The sequence below is a fragment of the Mercurialis annua genome, linkage group LG1-X, assembly GCF_937616625.2.
Source record: "Mercurialis annua linkage group LG1-X, ddMerAnnu1.2, whole genome shotgun sequence".
Lineage (NCBI taxonomy): Eukaryota > Viridiplantae > Streptophyta > Magnoliopsida > Malpighiales > Euphorbiaceae > Mercurialis > Mercurialis annua.
Window position 1 is genome coordinate 15,838,626 of NC_065570.1, and position 12,830 is coordinate 15,851,455.

A 12,830-nucleotide genomic window follows, 5' to 3' on the forward strand; every position below is an offset into this window, starting at 1 on the left:
ACACCTCCTTTTGCATTCAAAATCAAAATGCGTTTACCGTTGAAAAACCATCGGTTTGTAAATCCTTGAAAATTTTCAAGTTACTCACACTTTGAATCAACAATTTCTCTTTACTTTTAAAAATATTTGCAAATTTATGAAATAGTTCAACTGGTAAAATTTATGTTCTCTTTAAACTAAACTTGCTAACATCAATTTATACTTTTCTCATAAAAGTTAAACCGTGGAACTCCTCCATATTAAAAATACATATAAATATTTCAAGACATTACAGATTAAATCGTATCTAAATTTTTGCTCTTAAACAAAAACACAAAGAAATCGCTCAAGTGAAAAATTTATTATCCCTTTTAAATCAATTTTGACAAAATGTCTCCCTTTTCCCAGAAAGGTAAAATTGGCAATGTAAATCTCTTGTTTATAAAAATACCTTTGTATCAATACACCAAATTACTTGGACAATTTCAAATTTGAAAAGATAAAGTTTCTTTTAATAAAAATATTGTATATACACATATGAGCATAATCAATATCCTTAATCCACTAATCCTTAAATCACTAATAGGAAATTATCACGAAAACTTCCTAATCTGAATCTAACCATACGCCACACTTGGCATAACTATATCTCGAGCGCAACCTCAAATTCAATTTCACGTTCCATGAAACACACGATTTTGACAATTTAGACTGATCCATTACAACGTAATTGCCCAAAATTTACCACCATCATCACAGAGTATTTGTCTAGCTACCTTTCGGTAACAGTTTCAAATCATGTGAAATCCGACAACTTTATAAATAAATTTATCACAATGTGACTCGCGAGTTCGTTTCAAAACATCTTTCTCAAATCACTTTATCGATAAAATCCATTTACATAATTGTGCACCAGGGTGATGACAGCTCTCATCCCCAAAGAGTTGCATCCAACCCTAATCATTTCTATGCACGTGATGCATGTACTATTATGCATGTATCAATTATTAATTTATCTTTTATTTAGTAAATATACTCAGTGTTCAATGCAATCCTATTCGTGACATTCAAAATGCATGTTCATGATATGTCTGTGTCACGACCCATTTTCATGAATCGCGACCGGCGCTAGGGTATGGGTAATGTAGTACCGAAACCCGTAGCTAGCCTTTCATTTAATTCATAAATACATAAACCTGCAGAAAACCAATGCTCGGGGGCAACCGAGACTTCAGCCTAAACTAGCAGTTATGATAATCAACAGTTAATATAACATACTTATTCAATTCCGGGTCTAAAATAGGCATAACATAAATAATCCGAAATAAATACATAACATGCCAGAGCAATATAACCAGTCAGACCAATCCGACATACAACTGTAACAATAATAAAGACGTCTAGTCAACTACTGCGGTCTAAGAATAAAATAGTTTGACAGTTTATAAAAATAAATGGAACCTCCGAGGAAAAGTAAATGCGGAGATCACCAGACTCTCTCAGATCATAACCCTGGGAAAAATTGGGAAAACAACGGGGTCAGATATACTGAGATGAGTTCATACCACTATTTACATTTATTAAGTGGAAAACCTTTAAAACGTATAAAACATTTAATAACGATATTACAGATAATAGTTGGAACCCTAATCCACAATTCTACATAAATAACATAATCCAATAGGTCTGGTCCCGAGAGCTGAGCTACACCGAGTTACCACTGACCACACTTATACCAGAGTCCCGAGAGCCGAGCTACACCGAGTTACTCTACTTGGTCCCGAGAGCTATGCTCATACCGAGTTACCACATTACCATAATTACCTTTTCCAGATCTTTACCGGTGCGCACGCAGTCCTAATGATGCCCATTAGGTAGCACGTTCCAACTAAGAGCCATAATATAAAAACAGTTCGAAATATACGTACAGTATATATATTTAATATTAAAATAACAATTTACTTAATAAAGCGGTAAATAGTAAATATAAACTCACAGCTTGCTTATCCACGTGATCTTGGCAAACAGCTAACCCTGTTTCGACTCCGGAGCGCGAGTAGTCGAAGAGTCTAAAAATAAATCATACGTTAAAATCGCTCCAACCCCTAACTCTAAGAATACTAGACACCACGTAGGACTAGCACAATTAATCAGACAATTAAATAACACACAGAGAAACACAATTCTCAACTAAATTATAATGCCGTAATTAATTCAAGACTATTGAGTTCGCCTTAAGTCCAATCCGAAAATATTATTAAAATAATATTTAATTGATAAATAAAATCAATTACTCAAATAGTGGGTTAGCCGAGTTTTTCAAAACTACCAAGCTAAATCCACATGTCGGTGACCCAAGTCCAAACCGATCCAACTAATATTCCAGAGTTTATAAACCACAATTTATAATTAATATTAAATAAAATATTAATTAATATCAAAATAGAACTCAATAGCTTGAAACTCAAGTAATTAAATATTACCGGCAATTATCTCAATTAATTAAATAACAAACAAAGCTAAAATATAAATTTAATTCCAAGGCATTCTAAGCCAAAATATCAATATAACAATTAAATAATAATTATTAATAATTATTAATTTAATTTTTAAACATTCAAATATTATTTTTAGGTTTTAATAATAATATTACTAATTTGAAAATCTTTCAAATTAAAATAAAATCTCCAATTAGAAATCAAAGTCAATAATTTAATTAAATCTAAAAATCATTTAAATTATAAAAAGATTAATATTAAATCTAAATTTAAAATATTAATGCCCAAAGTAATTTTAATTTATAAATAATAATATTACTCAAGTTGCTAATTAATAAATCGAAATCAATTTCGTAGATTAAAATAAAAATGAAAATGAAATAGTTAATAACAAAGTTAAAGCATCATTAGAATTAAGTCAAAATAATTTAGTGGCTAAAATAGCCAATAAACCAAGAGAACACTCAATAAGCCAATCATTAATTGACACCTCATCACCATCAACCTTTCATACAAACCCAAACAATTGAATAAGCCACTGACGCCAAATTATTAAACAAAAGAATAAAACATAGCCAAGAACACAATTCATGGCCAATAATAATTTCAATAATCAAACATCCAAGCCACATGCCAATTTTAAATACAAATTAAATCTGCCAACATAAAACATAACCAAGATATCAATTCATTAATTAAACTCCAAAACAACGACAAACAAAACCCAGACAATATCTCAAGCTAGCTAACAGTGACAATCTATCATCCTCTAATCAATAATTAACAACACAGGAAAAACTCAACAAATCTTAACCCATCTTAAATATAGCTTACTGAAATCATCACCTAATCAAACCAAGAATGAAAATTACTACCATCAAGAACAAAACAATATGCAGAGACAACCATATGAAAATAGAACCAAACATATTCAAAAAGCGATGAAACGGCGGCGTCTATAGCGGAATGATTTACGTACCGAATGAGAAAACGAAGTTGAGAATCGTAGAGGCGTGAGTCTAGTATCACAGGGACAAGACGGATCCAAATATAACGCTATAACGAGAGAGTACGATTAAGAGTACGCAAGTATCAATTTTAGTCAAAAACTGAAATATGAACAATGATTCTTACCTAATTTCACGAGCATAAAGAGGATGATTTGAACAGCGATGTTTTAGAGGTTTTGAGATAAAATTGACGGCTAGGGTTAGGTTTAAGTGATGAATAAATTAGGTTAAGAAAACGTGATATAAATGGAAGGAATATAAAAGCAACGGGCAAGATAATAACAATAGACTTAACAAAATTAAACAGGCCATACCTGTACATAAGTGAAACAATGATCATGGGCAATTTGCATGGGCTTAATATTATAGGTTAATATTATGCATAGGCTTTGCATAATTCATGGGCTTGCATGGGTTTAAATAATAATACAAATCAAATACGAATCGAACTATGGCCGTAACAACGAACGACTAAAATATATATATATATATATAATAAATTACCTAAACTTGACGGAATGTAAAAATTTAAAATTTAAATCTGAAATAATTTAATAGTAATGAAAAAAAAATACGGGGTATTACATTCTCCCAAACTTATTAAAAATTCGTCCTCGAATTTACCACAAACCAAATTAATATAAAATCAATTATATCTTGCAAAAAAAAAAAAAAAAAAAAAAAAAAAAAAAAAAATCATACGTAACTCTAAAAATACGGAGCAACGCATCCTCAACGGAACAAAAGAAAACAACTAATCGTAACAATTCTAGATTTCCAAAATCACTTTACGACCAGGTGACAACTCAACAGAAACAAAAATAACACCGTCTAATTCAACCACAATCTCACTACATTAAACAAACTCTCATCAAGGGTAATTCTACCACAATGAAAACTGAGGAGAGTCAAAGCGAAACGAAACATAAATCAACCAAAAACACGGTGAAAAATATATGGGGTATTGCATTCTCCCTAACTTAGAGAAATTCGATCTCGCGTTTAAAACTGATTTAAAAAAAACTCGAATGGTCACCACACGCATACGCGAAATAATTCTGAGTTCAACAATTTGGTACATCAACGACTTCTCAAACACCACGGGTGAGCGAATTAAAAATTTATTTTCTAACCGGGAATAACCAATACGCTATACGAGGAAAAGTTTCGAAAATAACAGGCTCAAGTCTCAAAGACTACCAAAGCAACACTACACGTGTAGGAACAATCTCAAAATTTAGAATAGTAATCTTACTAAGTCAAAGTCCAATACTACAAACCGAATACAGACACTATCACTGAAAATAATCTTACATCCCCTAACACCTACGCACTATATCACTTATAGTGGTCACAACACTAATTACTTCATACGAGAAATACTTAACAACAAATCAAATGTCATCTTGATCAAATATGCTCTCACAAAATAACGGCTGAAAACTAAACATCACTAGAATCGTCTCGATTCAATCAACTAAGATCAGCTCGACAATACCATCAACTTTTCGAACTCAGACATAAAAAGCACACTAAATCAAGTTGTCAAAATTTCATCACTATCTCCAAAATAAATTTTGCAAATAAGAACCCTTTTGTTTACAAAAACGTTTTAAACATATATCGAATCTATAAAAAAAAACAAAATTTCTTTTAAGTACAGTTTTTTTTTTATAAAAACGCACGCAGAGTATAACCAATGTTCTTAAAACAAACTCCTCAATTTATATACTCTAAGCTGACACAATTCTTCAATCCGGACTCAATATTTTTTCGCATTCACCACAACTAAACCTCGAGTACAACCTTATAACTATAGCTCTCCTTTTTAAAAATACGAATACTCCAATGATATAAATTAAATCCTTATAATGCAATTTCGCTTAAATCACCACCGTCATCACAGAGTACTTGTCTAGATACCAACCAAAATTTCAAAACCGTTTGAAATTTATCAACTTTTTAAACACCATTTTCACAATGTAACTCGCGAGTTTATAACAAAACATTTTTCTTGAAAGGCTTACTGATAAAATTTATTTTACATAATTGTGCGCCAGGGTGATGACAGCTCTCATCCCCAAAGAGTTGCATTCAACCCTAATAATTTAATGCCGTGATGAATGTACTAAATGCATGTATCAATTTTTTTATTTTTCTTTTAATTAGTGATTATACTCAATGCTTAATGCAGTTTCCTATTCGTGGCATTTCAAATGCATGTTCATGACATGTCTGGGCACAATTACGTGATGAAACATTTCAATTTCTTTAACAAGTTAATATTTGAAATCAATTTTTCTTTGAAATATTTTCTAGACATTACACTCTGTGAGACGTGCATTCGTCCATCTTGACATATTTGCCCATCTCCATTATCCTATTCCACCAATTTGAATTGTCAAAACGAAATAACCTAAAATCGACAACGAAACTAAAATTTACCTAACAACGAATTTCTCTTCAAATCAATTTGAAAATTTTCCAAAGGCATCAAAGCATCACGACCGCCTTCACAGCTTCAATATCAGTTTCGATATTTCACCGATCTATCTAAAGAAAACACTATTGTATTACTACACTGATCAACCTCGATTCACAGATTCCATATCTAATTCTAGAACACTAACAGCTGAACTTTCGACTACAACAAATTATTACAAACGAGTCCGACGTAGAAACACATAACGTTCAAAATTTCACGCACGAGGTAAACCCACACGAGAAGAATTATTCCACCGGTGCTGAGTAATTTATTTGCCTTCCTCCGACCAGGACAGTTTCAGGATTCGAATCTGAGAACAGCTCTTGAGAATCGCTCCTCAAATTTATTGATAAGAAAAATTAATCACTTCGATTTCCAGGGTCAAACGCTAGATCCGGCTAAAACAATTATAACATCAAAACTAATCGCAGGGTAAAAGAAAACGAAGGTTCGAATCGCACATCGACACCAATACCAAAATTAAGCCAAAGAAAACTAGCGAGGAATGCCCTCACGTGCTACTCCACACAATGAGGTCAACGAGGACAAAAAATGATAAGGCATAACTTAATCAAACACTAGAGACAAGAATAATAACACAGTAATATAGGTCAAGAATTGATCACACATCCGAAAAACACTTAAGCATCTTGCAGTAAAACAATCATTCATTAGGGTAGCTATCCAATATAATTCCAAATAATTAATCATGCAACATCTTATATGGTCAACGAATTCCTATCGACATAGTGACAACTCAAAACAACCTGTAATTGATGAAAATTTAAATCACACAATAATATTTTCAATACATCAACTTAACTCAAAATATAAAGATATTGGTCAAAAAGTACTTATCAAAACCCACTTTAAAAAAAAACTTACAAAATAGATTTCAAGTTCATGTCGAGCCCCATAGTATTAAAAATCATTTTTCGGAACACCTCTTTTATAAAACAATAGATATACTTCTTTCCGAACGTCTCAAATTAAAACCGCCGAGTTAGCTGAGTGATTACCACTTCCAAGCTCAACTCTAAATTTGGGTGACCCAAGTCAAACCCATAATATCCATTTATAAAACGTATGCAACACATTTTCAAATCCGAAAAGAACGCCTTTTGAAAATAAATCTCAATATTTTCAAAATAGGTGGCTCGACCTCATCCAAAATAATAACATTAACTCATCGCCCAAGTGGAAAAACAATTATTCTTTAACAATCTTTTCAGAAACATTGGCTTCAATCAAAATTAGTAAATCAAGTATAAGACCAACAACACCAAAGTGTTGACAAATCAAAATATGGTAAAATTTCAAAATTAATGTTAAATTATCAAATCGGTATCGCCTTTAAAAATTATATTATTTCAAAACAATCATTTTGAAAACACCAAGCTATACGTAGCATTTTAATTTTTTTAAAATACAAAAATTTCATTTTATTTCAAAATAACAACCCTTTTTCAATCCTTAGTCAAATGTAAAACTTTGAAATAAACGGATTTCATTTCACTGGTGAAATTACGGAAAATAATATATTAGGGTGTCATGTACAGACTACCCATTGAACTATATGGGTCATAATACCAGTTAGGCCAAAGAAATTTTCTTAAGAAAATTTAAAACCATTACGTGGCCAGCAACGTAATCCACAAAACGTGGAGAAAAAAAAATCAGTTAAAAATCATTTAAACCCGAAACAGTGTCAAATCTGAAAAAATATCATTTTTAAATTCAAGACTCTCGGCCAACGCCAGAAAGACTTATAAAATAATTCAACCTCAACAATTAATTAAAGGCATAAAAGCCAGGATACTATCACCCAGTAAAACACATCAACAACATGAAAAGAAAATAACATCATGCCAAAGCATGACTTAAAGAAAATTACCAAATAAGATTTCCCGAGAAATCAAAAGCAATTAAAATCATCCAAGTGAAATAACATCAATAAAAGCATCAAATCAAAGCAAAAATAATGACTGACTTGACGCAATCCTATCGTTGTAGGCAGAAAGTTTTAAAATTTAAAAGATGACGTTTCAAAGACAAGACATGAACCTAATTCCGCAGTAGATCCTATGACACAATAATAACACTTAACATGCCTTAAAACGATAAACACATAACATGAAAAAAAAAAAAAATTGGCGTTAGTTCGAAACTAAAGCTCTGATACCAAGTTTGTCACGACCCATTTTCATGAATCGCGACCGGCGCTAGGGTATGGGTAATGTAGTACCGAAACCCGTAGCTAGCCTTTCATTTAATTCATAAATACATAAACCTGCAGAAAACCAATGCTCGGGGGCAACCGAGACTTCAGCCTAAACTAGCAGTTATGATAATCAACAGTTAATATAACATACTTATTCAATTCCGGGTCTAAAATAGGCATAACATAAATAATCCGAAATAAATACATAACATGCCAGAGCAATATAACCAGTCAGACCAATCCGACATACAACTGTAACAATAATAAAGACGTCTAGTCAACTACTGCGGTCTAAGAATAAAATAGTTTGACAGTTTATAAAAATAAATGGAACCTCCGAGGAAAAGTAAATGCGGAGGTCACCAGACTCTCTCAGATCATAACCCTGGGAAAAATTGGGAAAACAACGGGGTCAGATATACTGAGATGAGTTCATACCACTATTTACATTTATTAAGTGGAAAACCTTTAAAACGTATAAAACATTTAATAACGATATTACAGATAATAGTTGGAACCCTAATCCACAATTCTACATAAATAACATAATCCAATAGGTCTGGTCCCGAGAGCTGAGCTACACCGAGTTACCACTGACCACACTTATACCAGAGTCCCGAGAGCCGAGCTACACCGAGTTACTCTACTTGGTCCCGAGAGCTATGCTCATACCGAGTTACCACATTACCATAATTACCTTTTCCAGATCTTTACCGGTGCGCACGCAGTCCTAATGATGCCCATTAGGTAGCACGTTCCAACTAAGAGCCATAATATAAAAACAGTTCGAAATATACGTACAGTATATATATTTAATATTAAAATAACAATTTACTTAATAAAGCGGTAAATAGTAAATATAAACTCACAGCTTGCTTATCCACGTGATCTTGGCAAACAGCTAACCCTGTTTCGACTCCGGAGCGCGAGTAGTCGAAGAGTCTAAAAATAAATCATACGTTAAAATCGCTCCAACCCCTAACTCTAAGAATACTAGACACCACGTAGGACTAGCACAATTAATCAGACAATTAAATAACACACAGAGAAACACAATTCTCAACTAAATTATAATGCCGTAATTAATTCAAGACTATTGAGTTCGCCTTAAGTCCAATCCGAAAATATTATTAAAATAATATTTAATTGATAAATAAAATCAATTACTCAAATAGTGGGTTAGCCGAGTTTTTCAAAACTACCAAGCTAAATCCACATGTCGGTGACCCAAGTCCAAACCGATCCAACTAATATTCCAGAGTTTATAAACCACAATTTATAATTAATATTAAATAAAATATTAATTAATATCAAAATAGAACTCAATAGCTTGAAACTCAAGTAATTAAATATTACCGGCAATTATCTCAATTAATTAAATAACAAACAAAGCTAAAATATAAATTTAATTCCAAGGCATTCTAAGCCAAAATATCAATATAACAATTAAATAATAATTATTAATAATTATTAATTTAATTTTTAAACATTCAAATATTATTTTTAGGTTTTAATAATAATATTACTAATTTGAAAATCTTTCAAATTAAAATAAAATCTCCAATTAGAAATCAAAGTCAATAATTTAATTAAATCTAAAAATCATTTAAATTATAAAAAGATTAATATTAAATCTAAATTTAAAATATTAATGCCCAAAGTAATTTTAATTTATAAATAATAATATTACTCAAGTTGCTAATTAATAAATCGAAATCAATTTCGTAGATTAAAATAAAAATGAAAATGAAATAGTTAATAACAAAGTTAAAGCATCATTAGAATTAAGTCAAAATAATTTAGTGGCTAAAATAGCCAATAAACCAAGAGAACACTCAATAAGCCAATCATTAATTGACACCTCATCACCATCAACCTTTCATACAAACCCAAACAATTGAATAAGCCACTGACGCCAAATTATTAAACAAAAGAATAAAACATAGCCAAGAACACAATTCATGGCCAATAATAATTTCAATAATCAAACATCCAAGCCACATGCCAATTTTAAATACAAATTAAATCTGCCAACATAAAACATAACCAAGATATCAATTCATTAATTAAACTCCAAAACAACGACAAACAAAACCCAGACAATATCTCAAGCTAGCTAACAGTGACAATCTATCATCCTCTAATCAATAATTAACAACACAGGAAAAACTCAACAAATCTTAACCCATCTTAAATATAGCTTACTGAAATCATCACCTAATCAAACCAAGAATGAAAATTACTACCATCAAGAACAAAACAATATGCAGAGACAACCATATGAAAATAGAACCAAACATATTCAAAAAGCGATGAAACGGCGGCGTCTATAGCGGAATGATTTACGTACCGAATGAGAAAACGAAGTTGAGAATCGTAGAGGCGTGAGTCTAGTATCACAGGGACAAGACGGATCCAAATATAACGCTATAACGAGAGAGTACGATTAAGAGTACGCAAGTATCAATTTTAGTCAAAAACTGAAATATGAACAATGATTCTTACCTAATTTCACGAGCATAAAGAGGATGATTTGAACAGCGATGTTTTAGAGGTTTTGAGATAAAATTGACGGCTAGGGTTAGGTTTAAGTGATGAATAAATTAGGTTAAGAAAACGTGATATAAATGGAAGGAATATAAAAGCAACGGGCAAGATAATAACAATAGACTTAACAAAATTAAACAGGCCATACCTGTACATAAGTGAAACAATGATCATGGGCAATTTGCATGGGCTTAATATTATAGGTTAATATTATGCATAGGCTTTGCATAATTCATGGGCTTGCATGGGTTTAAATAATAATACAAATCAAATACGAATCGAACTATGGCCGTAACAACGAACGACTAAAATATATATATATATATATAATAAATTACCTAAACTTGACGGAATGTAAAAATTTAAAATTTAAATCTGAAATAATTTAATAGTAATGAAAAAAAAATACGGGGTATTACAGTCTGGGCACAATTACGTTTTGAAAATATATTAAAAATTTCAACAATTCAACCTTTGAAACCCAATTCCCAATAAAACATTTGCTAGACGTTACACTCTGTGAGATGTGCACTTGATAACCTCAAAATATTTCTCAAATTCTTTACTTGCAACCTAGCAATACTCGATGCTATATAACAACTCAACCTAAAATTCTGTCACAACTCTTCCGCTTAAATATCCAAGCAACCTTAAACCTAATTGAAACTCATTCCCAAAGAAATAATACATCAATACGTGCCTACAAAATTTACCACCAGCTCCCACATCGCATCATTAGACTTGGTGGAAACACCAGTGTATTAATACACCGATCCATCTTCTCGGTTCAGAGTTTCCAATATCCGTTCTAGGATAATTAGAAATCATCAGCCAATCCAAGGGAATATTTCCCTCGTCTTCCTCGATATCGAAACCCAAAAATTTTGATCCACGAATCATATATCAAGGTAGCCAACCTTGACCACGTGCTACTTTTCACAAAAGACGAAGCAAAGTATTCAACTTAGTCTAACAGGTAAGCAAATTATACCACGCAATAAAATTAAAAATATTATGATTTCGACGAACCATAAACCACGTACGTGTTGCCATAGAACACAATTAACTCAAACATACTTAAAAGACCAAATACAAGACGTGCCATAACATTGTTTTTTTTTTGAAATCTCATTACAAAATCACCATGTAATTATATCATCCTTTAATAGTGCGCTTCAAAATTTGCTTTGAAATTTTAAAGTCTTTTACGAAAATTTTCAAACCTTGTTGAGCCCCACGGTTAAAATAAAATCACAATTTGTAAATGTCTCTTCTTATTAATCAGTTGCTTTAAAACGGATACCCAAGTATCTCAAATAATAAAATCACCGAGCTAGCCGAGTCATTACAACTACCAAGCTCAACTCCTCAATTTGGGTGACCCAAGTTGAACCCAAAACAACCGTTTATAAAACGTACTCAAAATATTTGTGAATCCGGAAAATATTTTAATAAAATTTACATCCCTTAAAATTTTAGGAGCTCAATGTAAACCAACCGCTAAATAGTAATTTAAAAACTCAAATGAAAAATCTTTGATTTCAAACAGCCATCCCGTAAATCCTAAAAATGTTAAAATACTGGCATACTACAACATTAAATTCTTAAAACAACGACCCATCTCATAAAATATCATTTTGAAATCATCGTTTGTTAACACCAAACCAAACATAATATTTTGAAATACAAGAATTTCTTTTACTGGTAACTTAACCAAAAATTGACCTTTTTAAGAATTTAAAATCAACTTCTCTTATGATTTTGTGTCAAAACACAAATCGGATAAAACAATATTCTCAATGAAAATCTTTAAATCAACATGTGGTCAAACAGTGCATGACCATCAAAACACGTTTTAAGGTTTAACCCAAAATCTCTTTAATAGAAAGACAAGGCTAACACCCAACATACGATCACATTTAAAATCAACAATCGAGGCCAAAGCCAAGATGTACTTTATTAATAAGGCAAAAACAGTTCAACGCATCATGTAAAATATCTGTAAGCATACCATATATTCTAAATCGTATCAGGCATAAATGCCAAAATTTACCAAACAACATCATACCCAAGTATGAGTTTAGAAAACA

General features: G+C 31.5%; 2 long non-coding RNA genes across 2 annotated transcripts; both read right to left on the reverse strand.

The window, feature by feature from the left end:
- Positions 1 to 1,141: 1,141 nt before the first annotated feature.
- On the reverse strand, positions 1,142 to 3,885 carry LOC126676490 (uncharacterized). Its single transcript, XR_007640304.2, has 4 exons — positions 3,612 to 3,885; positions 3,457 to 3,533; positions 1,976 to 2,048; positions 1,142 to 1,491 (listed from the first exon to the last, which is right to left on the reverse strand). It is a non-coding gene; the product is annotated as an uncharacterized LOC126676490 (long non-coding RNA).
- A 4,826-nt stretch (positions 3,886 to 8,711) lies between these two features.
- LOC130014702 (uncharacterized) lies at positions 8,712 to 10,967 on the reverse strand. Its single transcript, XR_007640310.2, has 3 exons — positions 10,699 to 10,967; positions 10,544 to 10,620; positions 8,712 to 9,135 (listed from the first exon to the last, which is right to left on the reverse strand). It is a non-coding gene; the product is annotated as an uncharacterized LOC130014702 (long non-coding RNA).
- Positions 10,968 to 12,830: the final 1,863 nt, after the last annotated feature.